The following is a 23041-nucleotide window of genomic DNA, read 5'->3' on the forward strand; positions in this document are numbered from 1 at the left end:
ACTATTGTATATGGTTTAAATTGCAAACCAAATATGCACTTTGAATAAATAAATTAAAAAAATTAAATTGTCACATTTTGTTGACTGGGCTAGTGAGGACGTAGTCCAAGGAATCGCAACAGAGGATGGCAAATTTAAATGGCCATCTGATATGGAATGATAAATCTTAAGTGAGAAAACATTAAAACATCTTATAACTGAGCTAGATACAACAGATGATGGCAAATGTAAATGGCCATCTAATATGGAATGATAAATCTTAAGTGAGAAAACATTAAAATATCTTAAAACGGATCTAGATTTGTAAATTTTAATCTAGTCACACTTTCACAAAATGTATGCAATCTCATTTGTCCAATTTTTGCTTTCTTGCTCACTTTTCTTAAACCAGGTCCATCAGCTCAGTGAGATATTCAGGGACATATAATACACATATAAACACATTTACAAATATAAACACATTTCATAAATGCATCTTTTATTTCTGGCAATGTCCCTGACAGCCTTAAAGAGGCTTGGGTAAGCCCCCTCTTAAAAAAGCCAACGCTGGATCCCTCTTAGCCGAATAACTACCGGCCCATAACCACCGTCCCGATTCTTCTCAAAATATTAGACAAAGCCTCACAGTCAGATCCAACTATACCTGCAAACTAACTCCATCCTAGGAAAAAGTCTGGATTCTGCAAAGGGCACTTCACCGAAACTGCCCTGCTGGGCTTAAAAAAAGAAACCACTCAAATCTTGGACAAAGGCAAGCCCGCCCTCCTCCTCCATCTAGACCTCTCGGCGGCTTTTGATCTTGTGGACCACAAGACCCTCACTGCATACCTAATGCAAGCAGCACACTTTTCCGACCAATCAGCTTCTTGGATCACCTCCTTCCTTGAAGGTAGAGCAATGAAGTATTCTCAAACACAGCAAATTCAGCTCCCACTATCATTCACTGCGGAGTCCCACAGGGATCAGGTACTGCCCCTACTCTATACAATCTCTTCACTAAGCCCATGTTTGATAAACCCGATGTATTTGGGATCGCATACACACATTAGGCTGATGATACCCAGGTACTCCTTCCTCTAACAGGTACATATGACCAAGACGCAACAGCGATTCGTCAAATCTACTCCACCATTGAAGCAAGGATGGCCACAAATGGCCTATGCCTCAATGGGGACAAGACAGAGATTCTTATTCTTGGCCAAAAGACCACTCTAGCTAAGCTAGACTGTGTCTATTCCAACTTCAGCTTTGCCAATTGCATCATTCCAGTCATATCTGCTGTCAAGACACTTGGGGTTCACATTGATGCCACACTGTCCATGAACAAGCAATTCAGTGCTATTGTCCTTGCCTCTGCCTTAAGTACCAAACTCATTAATGCTATAAAACCCTTCTTAACAAAGGACAATTGTCTCTCAATAGTCAGAGCTACCATAGGGACTAAGCTTGACTATTGCAACACTCTCCTAGCTAGCACATCTATAAAAAACATAAACAGGCCCTCATTACAAGTCAGGTGGTGTTCCATGGTGCTATTAGCACCATGGTCCATGCTGGATTCCGCCATGGTGGATGGTGGAATTACCGCCCCATTCCAAGGTGAGTGGGGCGGTAATTCCCCATTCACCATTTGCCCTTCCCCATTCCCATTTTTGCCCCATAGGGCATAATGGGGATGGGGAAGGCGCTAATTACGGCACCGTAAATTACAGTGCCGTAATTAGCACCAAGGCCGCTTAGCGCCTTGGACTTTAACGCCTGCAAAAAGCAGGCGTTAAAGTGTGAATCAGGCGTTAAGGGTTAACGGCGCCAATGGCGCCGTTAATCCCTTAACGCCTGACTTGTAATGAGGGCCACAGACTCCAAATCACCCAAAACAACTCACTAAGAGAAGCTTTAAGTATCCCAAGAAGAGACCACATCTCACATGCAAGGCAAGCAGTTCACTGGTTCCCAGTCAAAGACTGTATCACTTTTAAAATCCTCACTACCACACACACATGCCTTAACCTTACTGCACCATTTTACCTCTCAGACACAATTTTCCCAATCTATCACAGCCAGGCCAACCAGAACATGCTAAACCAATCAACTCACCATTCCACACATCAACAGGGCTAAAGCTGGAGGGATACACTTCCCATACCTAGCACCTAAGCTCTGGAATGCACTCCCCACTGTTCTTAGAGCAGAAACTTCTCTCCCTGCCTTTTGTAAAAACTTGAAAACTTCTCTCTTCAACTAACAACTCCTCAACGAACAATTCTCCCGCACCTTCTCAGCCTTCACCTTTCTATATGTCCTATGTAAACTGTCATTTACAAAATGTACAATAAGTATGTCTGTTTTTACGTGTAACTAATCTCTGTTCTCTCACTGTAACAAGCACCACGATGCCTTCGGGCTGTTGCACGCTCTACATATATGAATAAATAAATATGAATATGCTACTCAACATTTACATTTTTCGTAATGAACCCTCACTACCTCTAAGTCAATCCTTTTGAGATAACATTTGCATGATAAGCCTAACTGAAATATACCTCCAAAAACACAAACTGGAGTAAGCAAGAAAGTACCACCTCTAAGAGAACCAACCGCCTGGCACAGTCTGGTATTAAACCACAGTGAATGTCTGGTGTACCTGTGCAATTACTAGTACCAGATGGAACGTGCTTAGCCCGAAGAACAATGTAATTAGAATTGTGAAAGTGGTGTGTCTGACTGATGTTGTAGAGCTAGGAACCATTGTAGGTGAGGAGATACGGTCACAGTAACTGGAGGAGGAATACGTGCTAGAAAAAGTAGTAAATCCCAGCTGAGCTGTAGTCATAGGTGGAGATGGTTGTTCAGATGAGGAAATGTCAGCAAATCTGCAAAAGTCCGACTTTCTTGCAGTTTTGTCAGTCACACTCTATAGATGGCAGCAGCCTCAGATAAAAGGAAGCACACCACAAGCAAGCAGTGTCAGTAGTAACCATCAGTGTCATTTCTTATGCCCACGAAAAATAAAGTATTCCGAGGGCAAGTATTGCAAGTATAATTGGAAGAACAATGGCAGCAGCAAACAGCAGTTTTAACAACCTTAGTGTTCTGGATTCGTCTATGTCTACTGAATTGTAGAGGAGCAGTTGGACAACCTTTCCCTAACTCCGCCCCTCACCGCTGTCATACTGGAACAGATGTAGAAGAGCCCTATATTGGACTCCATGTGTTATGCCTATACCACATTGAGTGTACCGAAGGTGATATGCACTCAGACAACCATATCAAATGTACCCTCGCACTGAGAGAGTGGAAGAATATCGCGTGGAAGGATGTCGTCATGGACCATTAGACATCATTTAATGCTGGGTGAAATCTGATGAGGGCAGAGTGATGTCATGAAGAAGATGTTCGAAGACATACTGAAACAATATGAACATACTTAAGAGTGACGATGTAACTGAAGCAACAAGAGAAACATGTACGAAACGATAAAGTGATCATATACAAAGAAGACAGAGGGCCTCATCATAAGTTGGGCGGCATCCTGGCGCTAATCGCGTCGGGATACTGCCCAATGCAATTAGCGTGACTGCAACTTGGCCCGGCGCAATTTGTGCTGGATCCTGCATTACGGGTGGGCAGTATGTCCCATTCCCGTCTTTGGAGCATTCTATTATCGCTTGTGGTAATAGTGCTGGCAGTAATAGCACCAAAAATAGCCTTGAAGCCGGCCTCAGAGCACCAGAACATGGGATAGGGCAGAGCAGTGAATGCAACAGTAATAGCATTACCGCTGTATGTTACTGCTCTGCCCAACTCATGATGACGGCCAAAGTAACTTTCTAATCAACAGGTGTAAATATGCAGCAATGCAAGGTAGATGAGACATATAAGAAGGTTGCTATAGAGGAAAATATAACGTGGCAAGGACGGCCATGATAGGAAAACGGATGCCTGCTTGTGTAAAGATTCAATTCAGCTACCTCAGAGAGAGAACAGGGGTGCAGAGTCATGAAACGTTGGAAAACAGCTTTGTATGTAAATTTAAGATGAGTCTATGTTGGCCTGAGATCAAGGATGCTATTTTTAAGAAATTGGTGCAAAGCACAAAGGGATGAAGATGAATAAATCATGGACCTGAGACATAGTTCTCTGAGATTAAAGAAGAAGAACACATTCACATTAAAAGTGTATAAAGTCTATGCAAGAGGGAGCCAGCAAGTCTCTAGAGGCCAAGAGAAGCAATGACACCCAACATAATTTGATAGTAGTAAATAAGAGGTTGAAATGGACACATTTGTGGTCTCTTCATACGTGATCCAGAAAGCAAAAACAAGGGCTATACATTAAGCTTTGCATGAAGATAGTGATGAGCTCACACTCCCTTGAATATCCCAGATCAGAGAGCAGTCTACAAGGTCAACTACAGATGGAAAAGTTTGGGTCATGACCGGACTGATGGGAGATGATGGACTACTTGGGTAAGTGAGAGTAATCTGACGTGACTCAAGCACCTTGGTTTTGTTTCGCCTAAATGCTGCTAGCCGAGCCGAAAGTCCAAGGTTGGGTGGGGATGCCAATCAAACAGTTGGTTTATGAGGCAACCAGCTTTGAGGCGTGTATTACAGATAAGAGACAGACAATTATGTACTAATCCATATGTATTCTATCAGTAGATATGTTCCCATAACCAATCCCTACCATCAATAGGTTTTCAATAGGTTTTATAGTTTGCCACGTAGGATGTCATAGACCTTAGTGCATGGGTGCACAACATACGCCACGCGGGCCAGTTGCGGCCCGCCATGCTATTTTTTCCAGCCTGCGAGGCACAAAGACTTTCCTAATGGAGGGCGGCCCGCAAGCAGCATCGGCCGCCCTCCATTAGGAATGTCTTTGTTGTCTTCCGGGCCGGACAAAACACTGGCCGTCATTGGCTCAGCACACATGCACCACGTCACTCCTATGAGCCACGTAGTGCGTGTGTGCTGCACCAATGGAGTGCCAGCACTACGGCTGGTGTGGCCAGTATGGCTTGATGCCGGAAAGGCATTTCATCCTTGCTTGCCACACCAGCCTTAGTACGATTCCACTTACCTCGCCAGCGTTCCAGCTTACCTGCCTTCCAGCACGTCTCTGGTAAGTGGTCTTTGTGTTTGTGTTTGTGTGTTTGGTCTGTTCTGCTGTATGTTTGTGTTGTGTATGTTGAGATTGGGGGGTGGGGGGTGTGTCGGATGTGTATGATTGTTTGTTTTTGAGTGTTTGTGTTGTGTATGTTGAGATCGGGGGCGGGGGGTGTGTCGGATGTGTATGAATGTTTGTTTTTGAGTGTTTGTGTTGTGTATGTTGAGATGGGGGGTGGGGGGGTCGTGTCGGATGTGTATGAATGTTTGTTTTTGAGTGTTTGTGTTGTGTATGTTGAGATGGGACGGGGGGGCGTGTTGGATGTGTATGAATGTTTGTTTTTGAGTGTTTGTGTTGTGTATGTTGAGATGGGGCGGGGGCGTGTCGGATGTTTATGAATGCTTGTTTTTGAGTGTTTGTGTTTTGTATGTTGAGATGGGGGTGGGGGGTGTGTCGGATGTGTATGAATGTTTGTTTTTGAGTGTTTGTGTTGTGTATGTTGAGATGGGGGGTGGGGGGCCGTGTCGGATGTGTATGAATGTTTGTTTTTGAATGTTCGTGTTGTGTATGTTGAGATGCATGTATGGGTGCATGCTTCAGAGTTTGTGTGCTGAGTTGGGGGGTTTGGGTCTGTATGGGTGCATGCTTGAGAGTGTGTGTGCTGAGTTGGGGGTGGGGGGTTCGGGTCGGAATGGGTTCATGGTGTATGCTTGAGAGTGTGTGCTGAGTTGGGGGTGTGGGGGTTCGGGTCTGTGTGGGTGCATGTTTGAGAGTGTGTGTGCTGAGTTGGGGGGCGAGGGCTCGGGTCTGTATGGGTGCATGTTTGAGAGTGTGGTGATTTGGAGGGTGGGGGGTTCGGGTCTGTATGGGTGCATGTTTGAGAGTATATGTGCTGAGTTGGGGGGTGGGGGGTTTGGGTGTGTATGGGTGCATGGTGTATGCTTGAGAGTGTGTGCTGAGTTGGGGGTGGGGGGGTTTGGGTCTGTATGGGTGCATGTTTGAGAGTGTGTGTGCTGAGTTGGGGGTGGGGTTCGGGTCTGTATGGGTGCATGTTTGAGAGTGTGCTGATTTGGGGGGTGAGGGGTTTGTGTCTGTATGGGTGCATGTTTGAGAGTGTGTGTGCTGAGTTGGGGGGAAGGGGGTTGTATGGGTGCATGTTTGAGCGTGTGCTGATTTGGGGGGTGGGGGGTTCGGGTCTGTATGGGTGCATGTTTGAGAGTGTGTGTGCTGAGTTGGGGGGTGGGGGGTTCTGGTTTGTATGGGTGCATGGTATATGCTTGAGAGTGTGTGTGCTGAGTTGGGGGGTTGGGGGGTTCGGGTGTGCATGAATGTTTGTTTTTGTATGTGTTGTGTATGTTGAGATGCATGTATGGTTGCATGCTTCAGAGTTTGTGTCTGAGTTTGGGGGTTTAGGTCTGTATGGGTGCATATTTGAGAGTGTGTGTGCTGAGTTGGGGAGTGGAGGGTTCTGGTGTGTATGGGTGCATGCTTGAGTGTGTTTGGGGCATAGTGTTTGGTTGGGGGTGAGGGGGCCATGGGGCATAGTGTTTGGTTGGGGGTGAGGGGGCCATGGGGCATAGTGTTTGGTTGGGGGTGAGGGACAGGGGGCATAGTGTTTGCTTGAGGAGTGGGGGCCATGAGGCATAGTGTTTGGTTGGGGGTGGGAGCCATGGGGCATAGTGTTTGGTTGGGGTGAGGGGGCCATGGGGCATAGTGTTTGGTTGGGGGAGAGGGACAGGGGGCATAGTGTTTGCTTGGAGGGTGAGGGACAGAGTGTTTGGTTGGGGTGGGAGCCATTGGGCATAGTCTTTGGTTGGGGGTGAGGGGGCCATGGGGCATAGTGTTTGGTTGGGGGTAGGAGCCATGGGGCATAGTATTTGGTTGGGGTGAGGGACAGGGGGCATAGTGTTTGCCTGAGGCGTGGGGGCCATGGGGCATAGTTTTTGGTTGGGGGTGGGAGCCATGGGGCATAGTGTTTGGTTGGGGGTGAGGGGGCCATGGGCATAGTGTTTGGTTGGGGGTAGGAGCCATGGGGCATAATATTTGGTTGGGGTGAGGGACAGGGGGCATAGTGTTTGCCTGAGGCGTGGGGGCCATGCGGCATAGTGTTTGGTTGGGGGTGGGAGCCATGGGGCATAGTGTTTGGTTGGGGGTGAGGGGGCCATGGGGCATACTGTTTGGTTGGAGGTGAGGGACAGGGGGCATAGTGTTCGCTTGGGGGGTGAGGGACAGGGGGCATAGTGTTTGGTTGGGGGTTAATCCCTTAACACCTGACTTGTAATGAGGGCCACAGACTCCAAATCACCCAAAACAACTCACTAAGAGAAGCTTTAAGTATCCCAAGAAGAGACCACATCTCACATGCAAGGCAAGCAGTTCACTGGTTCCCAGTCAAAGACTGCATCACTTTTAAAATCCTCACTACCACACACACATGCCTTAACCTTACTGCACCATCTTACCTCTCAGACACAATTTTCCCAATCTATCACAGCCAGGCCAACCAGAACATGCTACACCAATCAACTCACCATTCCACACATCAACAGGGCTAAAGCAGGAGGGATACACTTCCCATACCTAGCACCTAAGCTCTGGAATGCACTCCCCACTGTTCTTAGAGCAGAAACTTCTCTCCCTGCCTTTTGTAAAAACTTGAAAACTTCTCTCTTCAACTAACAACTCCTCAACGAACAATTCTCCCGCACCTTCTCAGCCTTCACCTTTCTATATGTCCTATGTAAACTGTCATTTACAAAATGTACAATAAGTATGTCTGTTTTTACGTGTAACTAATCTCTGTTCTCTCACTGTAACAAGCACCACGATGCCTTCGGGCTGTTGCACGCTCTACATATATGAATAAATAAATATGAATATGCTACTCAACATTTACATTTTTCGTAATGAACCCTCACTACCTCTAAGTCAATCCTTTTGAGATAACATTTGCATGATAAGCCTAACTGAAATATACCTCCAAAAACACAAACTGGAGTAAGCAAGAAAGTACCACCTCTAAGAGAACCAACCGCCTGGCACAGTCTGGTATTAAACCACAGTGAATGTCTGGTGTACCTGTGCAATTACTAGTACCAGATGGAACGTGCTTAGCCCGAAGAACAATGTAATTAGAATTGTGAAAGTGGTGTGTCTGACTGATGTTGTAGAGCTAGGAACCATTGTAGGTGAGGAGATACGGTCACAGTAACTGGAGGAGGAATATGTGCTAGAAAAAGTAGTAAGTCCCAGCTGAGCTGTAGTCATAGGTGGAGATGGTTGTTCAGATGAGGAAATGTCAGCAAATCTGCAAAAGTCCGACTTTCTTGCAGTTTTGTCAGTCACACTCTATAGATGGCAGCAGCCTCAGATAAAAGGAAGCACACCACAAGCAAGCATTGTCAGTAGTAACCATCAGTGTCATTTCTTATGCCCACGAAAAATAAAGTATTCCGAGGGCAAGTATTGCAAGTATAATTGGAAGAACAATGGCAGCAGCAAACAGCAGTTTTAACAACCTTAGTGTTCTGGATTCGTCTATGTCTACTGAATTGTAGAGGAGCAGTTGGACAACCTTTCCCTAACTCCGCCCCTCACCGCTGTCATACTGGAACAGATGTAGAAGAGCCCTATATTGGACTCCATGTGTTATGCCTATACCACACTGAGTGTACCGAAGGTGATATGCACTCAGACAATCATATCAAATGTACCCTCGCACTGAGAGAGTGGAAGAATATCGCGTGGAAGGATGTCGTCATGGACCATTAGACATCATTTAATGCTGGGTGAAATCTGATGAGGGCAGAGTGATGTCATGAAGAAGATGTTCGAAGACATACTGAAACAATATGAACATACTTAAGAGTGACGATGTAACTGAAGCAACAAGAGAAACATGTACGAAACGATAAAGTGATCATATACAAAGAAGACAGAGGGCCTCATCATGAGTTGGGCGGCATCCTGGCGCTAATCGCGTCGGGATACTGCCCAATGCAATTAGCGTGACTGCAACTTGGCCCGGCGCAATTTGTGCTGGATCCTGCATTACGGGTGGGCAGTATGTCCCATTCCCGTGGTTGGGGCATGCTATTATCGCTTGTGGTAATAGTGCTGGCAGTAATAGCACCAAAAATAGCCTTGAAGCCGGCCTCAGAGCACCAGAACATGGGATAGGGCAGAGCAGTGAATGCAACAGTAATAGCATTACCGCCGTATGTTACTGCTCTGCCCAACTCATGATGACGGCCAAAGTAACTTTCTAATCAACAGGTGTAAATATGCAGCAATGCAAGGTAGATGAGACATATAGGAAGGTTGCTATAGAGGAAAATATAACGTGGCAAGGACGGCCATGATAGGAAAACGGATGCCTGCTTGTGTAAAGATTCAATTCAGCTACCTCAGAGAGAGAACAGGGGTGCAGAGTCATGAAACGTTGGAAAACAGCTTTGTATGTAAATTTAAGATGAGTCTATGTTGGCCTGAGATCAAGGATGCTATTTTTAAGAAATTGGTGCAAAGCACAAAGGGATGAAGATGAATAAATCATGGACCTGAGACATAGTTCTCTGAGATTAAAGAAGAAGAACACATTCACATTAAAAGTGTATAAAGTCTATGCAAGAGGGAGCCAGCAAGTCTCTAGAGGCCAAGAGAAGCAATGACACCCAACATAATTTGATAGTAGTAAATAAGAGGTTGAAATGGACACATTTGTGGTCTCTTCATACGTGATCCAGAAAGCAAAAACAAGGGCTATACATTAAGCTTTGCATGAAGATAGTGATGAGCTCACACTCCCTTGAATATCCCAGATCAGAGAGCTGTCTACAAGGTCAACTACAGATAGAAAAGTTTGGGTCATGACCGGACTGATGGGAGATGATGGACTACTTGGGTAAGTGAGAGTAATCTGACGTGACTCAAGCACCTTGGTTTTGTTTCGCCTACATGCTGCTAGCCGAGCCGAAAGTCCAAGGTTGGGTGGGGATGCCAATCAAACAGTGGGTTCATGAGGCAACCAGCTTTGAGGCGTGTATTACAGATAAGAGACAGACAATTATGTACTAATCCATATGTATTCTATCAGTAGATATGTTCCCATAACCAATCCCTACCATCAATAGGTTTTCAATAGGTTTTATAGTTTGCCACGTAGGATGTCATAGACCTTAGTGCATGGGTGCACAACATACGGCACGCGGGCCAGTTGCGGCCTGCCATGCTATTTTTTCCAGCCTGCGAGGCACAAAGACTTTCCTAATGGAGGGCGGCCCGCAAGCAGCATCGGCCGCCCTCCATTAGGAATGTCTTTGTTGTCTTCCGGGCCGGACAAAACACTGGCCGTCATTGGCTCAGCACACATGCACCACATCACTCCTATGAGCCACGTAGTGCGTGTGTGCTGCACCAATGGAGTGCCAGCACTACGGCTGGTGTGGCCAGTATGGCTTGATGCCGGAAAATGCATTTCAGCCTTGCTTGCCACACCAGCCTTAGTACGATTCCACTTACCTCGCCAGCGTTCCAGCTTACCTGCCTTCCAGCACGTCTCTGGTAAGTGGTCTTTGTGTTTGTGTTTGTGTGTTGGGTCTGTTCTGCTGTATGTTTGTGTTGTGTATTTTGAGATTGGGGGGTGGGGGGCGTGTCGGATGTGTATGAATGTTTGTTTTTGAGTGTTTGTGTTGTGTATGTTGAGATGGGGGGTGGGGGGTGTGTCGGATGTGTATGAATGTTTGTTTTTGAGTGTTTGTGTTGTGTATGTTGAGATGGGGGGTGGGGGGGTCGTGTCGGATGTGTATGAATGTTTGTTTTTGAGTGTTTGTGTTGTGTATGTTGAGATGGGACTGGGGGGGCGTGTTGGATGTGTATGAATGTTTGTTTTTGAGTGTTTGTGTTGTGTATGTTGAGATGGGGCGGGGGCGTGTCGGATGTTTATGAATGCTTGTTTTTGAGTGTTTGTGCTTTGTATGTTGAGATGGGGGTGGGGGGTGTGTCGGATGCGTATGAATGTTTGTTTTTGAATGTTCGTGTTGTGTATGTTGAGATGCATGTATGGGTGCATGCTTCAGAGTTTGTTTGCTGAGTTGGGGGGTTTGGGTCTGTATGGGTGCATGCTTGAGAGTGTGTGTGCTGAGTTGGGGGTGGGGGGTTCGGGTCGGAATGGTTTCATGGTGTATGCTTGAGAGTGTGTGCTGAGTTGGGGGGGTGGGGGTTCGGGTCTGTGTGGGTGCATGTTTGAGAGTGTGTGTGCTGAGTTGGGGGGCGGGGGGTTCGGGTCTGTATGGGTGCATGTTTGAGAGTGTGGTGATTTGGAGGGTGGGGGGTTCGGGTCTGTATGGGTGCATGTTTGAGAGTATGTGTGCTGAGTTGGGGGGTGGGGGGTTTGGGTGTGTATGGGTGCATGGTGTATGCTTGAGAGTGTGTGCTGAGTTGGGGGTGGGGGGGTTTGGGTCTGTATGGGTGCATGTTTGAGAGTGTGTGTGCTGAGTTGGGGGGGGTGTTCGGGTCTGTATGGGTGCATGTTTGAGAGTGTGCTGATTTGGGGGGTGAGGGGTTTGTGTCTGTATGGGTGCATGTTTGAGAGTGTGTGTGCTGAGTTGGGGGGAAGGGGGTTGTATGGGTGCATGTTTGAGCGTGTGCTGATTTGGGGGGTGGGGGGTTCGGGTCTGTATGGGTGCATGTTTGAGAGTGTGTGTGCTGAGTTGGGGGGTGGGGGGTTCGGGTTTGTATGGGTGCATGGTATATGCTTGAGAGTGTGTGTGCTGAGTTGGGGGGTTGGGGGGTTCGGGTGTGCATGAATGTTTGTTTTTGTATGTGTTGTGTATGTTGAGATGCATGTATGGTTGCATGCTTCAGAGTTTGTGTCTGAGTTTGGGGGTTTAGGTCTGTATGGGTGCATATTTGAGAGTGTGTGTGCTGAGTTGGGGAGTGGGGGGTTCTGGTGTGTATGGGTGCATGCTTGAGTGTGTTTGGGGCATAGTGTTTGGTTGGGGGTGAGGGGGCCATGGGGCATAGTGTTTGGTTGGGGGTGAGGGGGCCATGGGGCATAGTGTTTGGTTGGGGGTGAGGGACAGGGGGCATAGTGTTTGCTTGAGGAGTGGGGGCCATGAGGCATAGTGTTTGGTTGGGGGTGGGAGCCATGGGGCATAGTGTTTGGTTGGGGTGAGGGGGCCATGGGGCATAGTGTTTGGTTGGGGGAGAGGGACAGGGGCATAGTGTTTGCTTGGAGGGTGAGGGACAGAGTGTTTGGTTGGGGTGGGAGCCATTGGGCATAGTCTTTGGTTGGGGGTGAGGGGGCCATGGGGCATAGTGTTTGGTTGGGGGTAGGAGCCATGGGGCATAGTATTTGGTTGGGGTGAGGGACAGGGGGCATAGTGTTTGCCTGAGGCGTGGGGGCCATGGGGCATAGTGTTTGGTTGGGGGTGGGAGCCATGGGGCATAGTGTTTGGTTGGGGGTGAGGGGGCCATGGGCATTGTTATGATTAACAAACAAACTTTACTGAGAGAGCCCGTGTGAGGATTACATAGAAACAAAAAGGTCTCTCACCTGGGAAATGGAACCAGGGATGATGAGGTTCGATGATAAATAGAATTCCCCCCGAGAAACTCCCAGTGAACCGGCACAAAGGCCAGGGCAGAGGAAGGTCCCCAGGGAAACCCTCTTGGGGAATAAAACCCTGTGGAGCTGCTAGAGAACGTAGACTCCTTGAGAAGTCCCGTGGATGTAGGTGAAACTATCCCGGGAGTTTCGGAGATGACTGGTCGTGTCTTTAGAAGATCGGGGCCAGAGCAACAATGCCAGGCCGGCTGATGAAAGATAGAGAGACAGAATGATTAGTCTTATAGTTGCCTAGACATTAGAAAGATACCCCTGAAGCAGGAATCTTACCAAAGGATCCGTTGGTAACAAGGCCTTGAAATGTGAATAATAGATGACCAGGGATGGAACAAGAGACTGGGCACGCTAGACAAAGCAGAGCAAGTCACAAGGAAGGTAACACACACAAACGAAAGGAAAACTCGGAGCCCCCTGTAATCAAGGATAAGACCTGAAGGCACTCTTACCGAGAATGACCAGAAACCCTCTGAAAGATTAGAGGTAACCGATGTCCAGAAGGAATGAAGTCAAAAGGTGGTGGATCTGAATTATAAAACAAAAACTAAACTAAGAATCCACAGGTGAAGAGACCAAAACCCCTCTTAATGTGCCGTGCTAAATAAGTGCCTACCACTAGGGAACCAAGCTGGAGGGAGGCGGTGGCAGGAAACAACTTCTTCAACGAAGGGTAGCGGATAACTCACGAGAGTGAAAGGCACCGAGACGTCCTAAACCATAAACACACAACAAAGGTCTGTAAAGATCAAAGGGAGCACAGTCGTAAATATTAGAAGCTAACAAAGGCAAGGCCGAAGAGAGGGAGTAAGAGATTCCCTAACACGAACTCACGTAGCGTTCGCCAGCTCCTTGGAGAGTAGCAACGCGTCCTCGTTCGGGACGAGCAGGTTGATAAGCCGTCGGCATTCCGTCCCGGAGACATCGTAAAGCATGATGGGGCGCAACAACTAGACCGCCACACACACGGTAGCGGTCCGCAAGGTCCGCCATATTGGAATCAGGCATGTCCGTGCCACTCGCCATGTCGAAGTCAGGCATCGCACTGTGGGCAACGCGATTAGCCGTGACAGGCATAGTGTTTGGTTGGGGGTAGGAGCCATGGGGCATAGTATTTGGTTGGGGTGAGGGACAGGGGGCATAGTGTTTGCCTGAGGCGTGGGGGCCATGCGGCATAGTGTTTGGTTGGGGGTGGGAGCCATGGGGCATAGTGTTTGGTTGGGGGTGAGGGGGCCATGGGGCATAGTGTTTGGTTGGGGGTGAGGGGCCCATGGGGCATAGTGTTTGCTTGGGGGGGTGAGGGACAGGGCGCATACTGTTTGGTTGGGGGTGGGAGCCATGGGGCATAGTGTTTGATTGGTGGTGAGGGGGCCATGGGGCATACTGTTTGGTTGGGGGTGAGGGACAGGGGGCATAGTGTTTGCTTGGGGGGTGAGGGACAGGGGGCATAGTGTTTGGTTGGGGGTGGGAGCCATGGGGCATAGTGTTTGGTTGGGGGTGAGGGGGCCATGGGGCATTGTGTTTGGCTGGGGATGAGGGGGCCATGAGGCATAGTGTTTGGTTGGGGGTGAGGGACAGGGGGCATAGTATTTGCTTGAGGTGTGGGGGTCATGGGGCATAGTGTTTGGTTGGGGGTGGGAGCCATGAGGCATAGTGTTTGGTTGGGGGTGAGGGGGCCATCGGGCATAGTGTTTGGTTGGGGGTGGGAGCCATGGGGCATAGTGTTTGGTTGGGGGTGATGGACAGGGGGCATAGTGTTTGCTTAAGGCGTGGGGGCCATGGGGCATAGTGTTTGGTTGGGGGTGGGAGCCATGGGGCATAGTGTTTAGTTGGGGGTGAGGGGGCCATGGGGCATAGTGTTTGGTTGGAGATGAGAGACAGGGGGCATAGTGTTTGCTTGGGGGGTGAGGGACAGGGGGCAAGGTGTTTGCTTGGGGTAACCATGGGGTAACCCAAACAGCAAACTATAGCAGTCCAAAATAACAGAATGTCCAATCAAGGGTCAATAAAATATATATAATTTCATTAAACAGACGCTATACAATAACTGAGTTGGGGGGTGGGGGGTTCGGGTCTGTATGGGTGCATGTTTGAGAGTGTGCTGATTTGGGGGGTGAGGGGTTTGTGTCTATATGGGTGCATGTTTGAGAGTGTGTGTGCTGAGTTGGGGGGTGGGGGGTTCAGGTCTGTATGGGTGCATTTCTGAGAGTGTGCTGATTTGGGGAGTGGGGGGTTCGGGTCTGTATGGGTGCATGTTTGAGAGTGTGTGTGCTGAGTTGGGGGTGGGGGGTTCGGGTTTGTATGGGTGCATGGTGTATGCTTGAGAGTGTGTGTGCTGAGTTGGGGGGTGGTGGGTTCTGGTCTGTATGGGTGCATGTTTGAGAGTGTGCTGATGTGGGGGGTTTGGGTCTGTATGGGTGCATGCTTGAGTGTGTTTGGGGCATAGTGTTTGGTTGGGGATGAGGGGGCCATGGGGCATAGTGTTTGGTTGGGGGTGAGGGGGCCATGGGGCGTAGTATTTGGTTGGGGTGAGGGACAGGGGGCATAGTGTTTGCTTGGGAGGTGAGGGACAGGGGGCATAGTGTTTGGTTGGGGGTGGGAGCCATGGGGCATAGTGTTTGGTTGGGGGTGAGGGGGCCATGGGGCATAGTGTTTGGTTGGGGGTGAGGGACAAGGTGCATAGTGTTTGCTTGGGGGTGAGGGACAGGGGGCATAGTGTTTGGTTCGGGGTGGGAGCCATGGGGCATAGTGTTTGGTTGTGGGTGAGGGGGCCATGGGGCATTGTGTTTGGTTGGGGATGAGGGGGCCATGGGGCATAGTGTTTGGTTGGGGTTGAGGGACAGGGGGCATAGTGTTTGCTTGAGGCGTGGGGGGCATGGGGCATAGTGTTTGGTTGGGGGTGGGAGCATGGGGCATAGAGTTTGGTTGGGGGTCAGGGGGCCATGGGATATAGTGTTTGGTTGGGGGTGAGGGACAGGGGGCATAGTGTTTGCTTGGGTGGTGAGGGAGAGGGGGCATAGTGTTTGGTTGGGGGTGGGAGCCATGGGGCATAGTGTTTGGTTGGGGATGAGGGGGCCATGGGGCATAGTGTTTGGTTGGGGGTGGGAGCCATGGGACATAGTGTTTGGCTGGGGGTGAGGGACAGGAGGCATAGTGTTTGCTTAAGGCGTGGGGGCCATGGGGCATAGTGTTTGGTTGGGGGTGGGAGCCATGAGGCATAGTGTTTGGTTGGGGGTGAGGGAGCCATGGGGCATAGTGTTTGGTTGGGGGTAAGGGACAGGGGGGCATAGTGTTTGCTTGGGGAGTGACGGACAGGGGGCATAGTGTTTGCTTGGGGGTGGGAGCCATGGGGCATAGTGTTTGGTTGGGGGTGAGGGACAGGGGGCATAGTGTTTGCTTGAGGCGTGTAGGCCATGGGGCATAGTGTTTGGTTGGGGGTGGGAGCCATGGGGCATAGTATTTGGTTGGGGGTGAGGGGGCCATGGGGCATAGTGTTTGGTTGGGGGTGAGGGACAGGAGGCATAGTGTTTGCTTGGGGGGTGAGGGACAGGGGGCATAGTGTTTGGTTGGGGGTGGGAGCCATGGGGCATAGTGTTGCACTCCAAGAGTGAACTCAATAATAAAGCTAAAACAGGCACAGTTAGGAGATGTACATCCTTTGCTTTTTTGAGGAAACCTGACTCAACGAAGGCCATACTCCTCTTGGGCAACCCAAACAGCAAACTATAGCAGTCCAAAATAACGGAATGTCCAATCAAAGGTCAATAAAATATATATAATTTGATTAAACAGAAGATATACAATAACTAAATCGAAATCAATGATAACAATGGAAAATGTGTAGTACAAAATGTAAGTTTGAAATGCAATAAAAATAGTTACCCCTCAAAAACATATTCTTTTTCCATGTGTTTAATACAAATTGGGGGTTGAAAAAGCCTCCTGACATGTCCCGTCTACTCCCCGCCCACTTTTACTTTTCGGCCCACTATAGCCCTCATGTAAGGTACTTTCGGCCCTCTGTCAAAATCAGTTGTGCACCACTGCCTTAGTGTAATCAAGTTTGTATGTGTGTGTGTGTGCATTCATCAGTCCGATGTCTGCCAGTTTTGATCTGCTTTATTAAATTGAGAATAAAGTAGTACTTTGCCATATTTTTTGAGTCTGTCCGGTTATTCGGTCTGAGATCTTTATTGTTATCCCATCTAGCACAAGAGATGCTTCAAGGTGCTAGAGCACAGAATCACCACAACATAGAAAGCTTTGTCACTGAATCTTCATACTCAGAAAAAAGGAGATGTGTCATAAGAAGCTGGGAGAACATTAGTGAGACGGAGGGGTCACTTGGAAAGCAATCATTTTGGAAAATTGAATGCTCATCAATAAGAGTGTTGGGTTTCTCAAATTTCTTCTGAAGTAAGAGTGTTTATGCAAGAGAAGGAAAATGATTATTGTGCAGATGCCGTGGGAAGACAACCTGATTCAGATATAAGCAGGCATTAAGTCCCATGTCCTTGTGGCCCTAAATGTGGCACTGGGAAGTCATCCGAGCTAGTTCTTTTTCAATATTTAGTAGGTTACAGGCACAGTGGGAAGCTGGGCGAAATGATGACATTTCAACTCCTGAACTATTCTTTGAACAGCACCAGAGGATGCCAAGAATGTGTCAAGGCTGTTTGTGCAAAATATCATGTAGCCAGCCACACACATTTCCACAGTTGCAGTGCATTCCATAGAACAATGTTTTCAAAAAAAGGAAAATCACTAAAGAAGTTTGCCATGCCTCCTGTTCATGTGGCATCTTCACAAAACACTTATCAGCAATCGAAAAAGCACTGCCATAAAAAGCAGGCATATCTAAATAGACATATGCACGAACGAAGAGGAGGCAAACTATATGGCATCACTGCACACCAGCCAGGCAAACACTATTTCCTCGCCTGCCAGTGCAATACCAAAAACAATTAATTAGCAAGCAATGGTTCCAATGTGTGCACTGGTGAAGATGCCCACAGCAACACACAACCTGGTAGTATTAAATGTGAAAATGTACGGATGGCTTAGACCAATAGTATTTCCTGTTGATTATATTGTGAACAACAATGTTAGAAACATTGTACATGCATCTACTACCATGCGTTCCATTTAGAAAACCTTATAGAACAACACTTTCTAAAAAAAGACACATACGTTGAAACAATAATTTTGAAATGCCACACAATCTGTGGCCATTTCAGCCATTCTATCAATGCCAGGAAAATGTTGAGACAATTGTAAACCACACAAATTCTTCCCGACCTTAACCTCATGCAGGATGATTACACCCAATGGAATTCAGCCATGTATGTGCTTGAATGCCTGTGTGGCACAAATCTGTGAACAAGAATTGTAACCAAAGATACAGACACCAGACACACACTACTACAGGTCCTCTGTCCCCCATATATCCTGCTATTCGCTCTCCTAGACAGTGTGAAATTGGTCCACGTTTTCCCCGTTGGCCTAAAATGGGGGGTGGGGACAGAGGTGCCAAAATTATTAAACAACAAATGAAAAAATGCAGGTTGTTTCCCTGCAGCACATTAACGCACTAAAGTAAAAGCAAAAGTCAAAATCAGTACCCAGTAAAAAATAAATAACCTTAACCATAGAAACAAGAACACAAGAAAATAATGAGTCAGAGAGGTATACAAGGCCATACCTTGGTATGGCCCTATACAATCAGATAATCATGGCTGAAGTGCTCATAATTTCATATTCACTATTTCTCTTTGAATTCTCATGACTCTTGGGTTGTACTACTGGCTGTTGTGGTGCGGTGGCATCAAGATCCCTGTCTCATTATCGGGGCACTGCAGATTACTATCCGCTTAGGTCTGATGACCACACCCCACCTTTGCAATCTACTGCTGCTTCTTAAGTCGCCTGATCAATGACCCTGTTAGTAGCATCTGCTGTGGCTCCTGCTGCTGATGTTCATCTGAGAAAAATTGCCAATCCAACAGTGACATCCTAGCAGTACTAGTAGGAGACACAAACACGTTCAATACAATAGCATATCTAACTGTTATGGTTCTAAATCTATTCCCCACCCCTGCATGTGATACTCACCTAAGGCTCTCTTTTAAAGTACTTATGGCCCCTCTACTTCCTTCTCTGGTGCTCACTCTTAAATCTGTGATCCAAAATTTCACTCACTAAGACCACTCTAGAAATGAAATTATTTAGGAATGTTAAAGCAACAGTAAAAAGAGCAAAACGAAAGATTGTTAGTAAGCCAGATATTACAAAGGTTAAACTGGCACATGTATGATGTGTGGGCTGCAACGCCAACAGCAAAGCTTCAATCTGTTTGAACCAGCTTCACCCTGAGTTGTCGTTGGTGTTGCATCGCACGTTTCAAACATTTGCGGACATTCAACCTGTAGAATATCTTTTATAATGCCCAGCAAATGCATTTCAGATATGAAAGGTCCAAATATGTACAACAGCCGAAACGAGTTCAAAACAGTTAATCATCAAGGTTCAAAGATATCAAATGAATCAGATGTTGCACAATTAACTTGTTCTTTTTAGATGATTAAATCAAGGATCACATCCAGTCACTTTGTGTTCCTCCTGGTAGTGAAGGCGACATTATAGATTATGGTTTCACGTTTATGGCCTCCTGAGTGTACAGCAAAGGCTTTCCAGCAAGGTCGGGGTTACAATGCAGGACATTTACAGAACAATGAGGTTTGTTTAATGGTGTGTTGCACTCCTGCCTTCCTCTCCATTTGTGCAACCCAATTCACCACATGTCCTTCCTAACTTGGATATTCACCTGACTATAGAATTTTGGGCATGAACCTTCAAACACAATGGCAGAGGCAAGCCACCTCTAACTCACAAAACCCACTTCTCCAACTTCTCCAACTATAATTAAAAGAAAGTAAAAAGAAACACAAATACAAAACTTAGACAGGCAGAGAGCGTCATTCAGAGAGAATGTGTGCATGAGAGACCACACTGACTCAGGTAGGACGGAGAGGTGCTAGTCAGTGTGTGTTGTGGTCATATAGTGAGGCAACTTCTAACTAGCTCATGTGCATTCATTGTGAGTACACGTCCTTCATTCCTCCCACAGATCTGAACACTGGCATGATATTCAAAATGTGACTACATTACACTACAAGGTCCTCTAAAGATCCCTGGCTTGTTGCACTTTAGTGGGATCCCGCTGTAGATTGGGGTGTGAGAAACTCCACCCTCATCTGACATCTCAGCAGTTAAGAGAAGTAACCCACGCTGTAACGATTTGATCCCCACCCACTTTAGCACACACCACCTTCTGGACCTTTTCATGGAGACCTATTAACCAACAGGATAAACTAGAGGACAGTAACTGCAGCCAGCCTTAATTACTTCTATAAAGCGCCACATCATATGGAAAAGTGTTTGCTAGAACAACCTGCCCTTGCTCATTTTAAATCATTGGTCCATCTACTTACCGCCTCCTGATAAATAGATACTCAGTCAAATTGTCAATCTCCCTAATCATCAGCACCCAAAGTATGCCAGGGACTATGCTGTGCTGAGCATAGAACCCTCCATCTCCATCTCTTAACAGGCTGCAAAGGTGACCAGAGAGCCCTACAGATGCTGATTACAATGTTCTGCAGTTATATTAAGGTCTCCTCTTCCATTCTCTGCCCATCTGCCATTACTAGACGTGTAGAATGGAAGTTCCTAGCCAGGGACATTGTTCTGGGATCCCTCATCAAATTATACCTTCTTTTTTGGCATTCTTCCCTCTTGACCTCCCAACCTAATCCTGTCAGAACCACTTGTCAAAACGTGTCAGAAATGTAGGTCACGTAACCTGTCAGTCCCATGTATTCTGATGTCATTGGGTGTATCTGCTGAGAGGCAAGAAAAAATGACCACTGGGTTTGATGTCACTGTACTACAGGATAAAGAAATAGATTAACTCTATGCAAGCCAGGCCCAAAAGCAAATGACCAAATAACCAGACTAACGACAGACAAACAGGTGTGCTGTTCCCAGCCCCGATTTATATCGTAGAGTTGCATATTGTTTAATTCAATATGTTATTTAGGTAGAGAAACAAGCGTGCAATAAACGTTCACAATGTAACCATTTTGAAAATATCAAATGTATTACAATAACGAGGATTCGGTAAAAGAAGCATGATTTAAAATTATGAGTATTAAATCAGTGCCATAATTATGTAATTTAGTTCCCATTGTAATTGCTTTGTTCAAAGTGTGCTTATGTAGATGAATACATTCAGCAACGCAAATAAAATAAGTTCACATAACCCTGCAGACAGCACACTTGCATAATTCACTCCACATGAAAGTGACAGGTTCCACACAGGGTATTATTGTAACTTGAATAGAAAGACAGAGGGAAAGCGAACTAAAGAATGTTTTCTTTCTCAAACTGCCGCCCGCCACTGCCAGTCCCACAGAAACAGGGATTGTTTTGTTTCTTCGAAATGAATATTAATGAAAAAAGTGCAGCAATGTATTTCAAAACGTCCTCGCTCTTGTGCATACTAACCCAATCACCGATTGTAAACATGCGGCATTGATACAAGATTGTATTTATTGTCTTTAGGAGGAAATTAGCTCCCTCGTCCCTGTTTAACATGTGTTAAAGATGTTATTGCCTTGTGAGAAATGTCTAGCTGTCATGCATTCACTTCCACTATATAAATATTTGGAAATGTGGTCATATTAACTTCTGAATCTGCATGAGTAATGAAAAATGATCCACAGCAGCTGAAATATAATATAAAGCAATTATTTTCAAAATAGGTCTGGTTTGTTTCAGTTTTATTCCTAGTGAATGGACAGGAACATTTGACCAGAGTGAAAGGATGTCTGGTTTGTGATGCATTTTGGTGTGCCTATTCGTGATTGGATTTCAGAATGTATGATTTGCGAATATGTGGTTGTATGAGTTTGTGTTTCTGTATCGTTTGATATATGCATTTTTAGAGTGACGTATACATGATTGGTAATGTGGAAATGGCTTCGTATGCCCAAGCAGTGCAATCAAGTGCCAAGGTATCACGCTCAAATGTCTTCCATTGGCATCCTATAACGTGTGATGGAGTGACTTACACCATGTGATAGTTATGCAACCAGATTCTCCAACCCTATACGAGACATTGGCAACAATGTCCCAGGTATGGATACAGGTGCCACAACACTGATCATGGATTCAAACACCTCACTGGATCAGATTAACTAAATACCGAACATCCATTCTGCTGACTTCATTAGTGACACCACGACATAACAATGTTAGTCATGAAGCAAACTCGCACCCATGCACAAAGTTACATGGACACACGTGCACACACGAGGAACATGCTTAAACAGTTCTGTAGCTAGAGGGCAGATACATATACATACTGTCGAAAGCCTTTATTATTTTTCTCATTAACCAGATGCTGAAACGCAGAATGCAAGGCAATGAAGAGATGCAGACGCTTATTGCAACTAACTCTATGGAACTACAGTATTATATAAGGAGTCTAGAAGAGCCAAATACTACTAACCTATAAGAAACGTAGCACAGTATAGATATATAGAAATCATAGTTTAACTGTAGTGGGGTTACGTGAGGCCACTGGCCCCAGGACGAGAGACAAAGAAAAGCAGAATTAGGCTGCACAAAGCAGCAGACCAGGGCTTGAAGCCAAGGTCAGTGATGAGATGAACATTCCTGGGCTTTGGAGGCATGAAGCAACCTGCAAAATACTAGCATTAATCCTCACATATTGCAGACCACAGAGCTTGATTTTGCAGTCCACACCCACATGGTTCAGCCGAACCAAACAATGTTCATTCAACTGCGGTGGGAAAATGAGCAGTTCCCAGCGACATAGACACTAAGTGAAACATGGATTTGTTAACAATGTTGCAACCCTGTGGACACTCTCAAAGGAAAAAGTGGTAATACTAACGGCTACACTGGGAACACATAGGGGGTCATTCCGAGTTGGGCGGTGAGGGATACCGGGCACCAGTAAGGAGACCGGTGCCGGTAATCCCTTACCGCCCAATTTCGAGGTCCCTTAGCGGAAACCGCAAAGGACGTGTGGTCGGACCACACGTTCTTTACGGGTCCCGCTAAGGGACCAGGGCACTAATTACAGGCCTGCTATTAGCAGAGCCTTTATAGTCGGTAAAAATGTACAAAACTGTTTTTTCTTGTTTGCGATAACATTTCCATTCAGTTTCCTACCATGGTTTGTTACACATCCATATCATTTCCAAAATGTGCCCTACATTT

Source organism: Ambystoma mexicanum, chromosome 2p (assembly GCF_040938575.1).
Source record: "Ambystoma mexicanum isolate Mex_15411 chromosome 2p, UKY_AmexF1_1, whole genome shotgun sequence".
Classification (NCBI taxonomy): Eukaryota; Metazoa; Chordata; class Amphibia; order Caudata; family Ambystomatidae; genus Ambystoma; species Ambystoma mexicanum.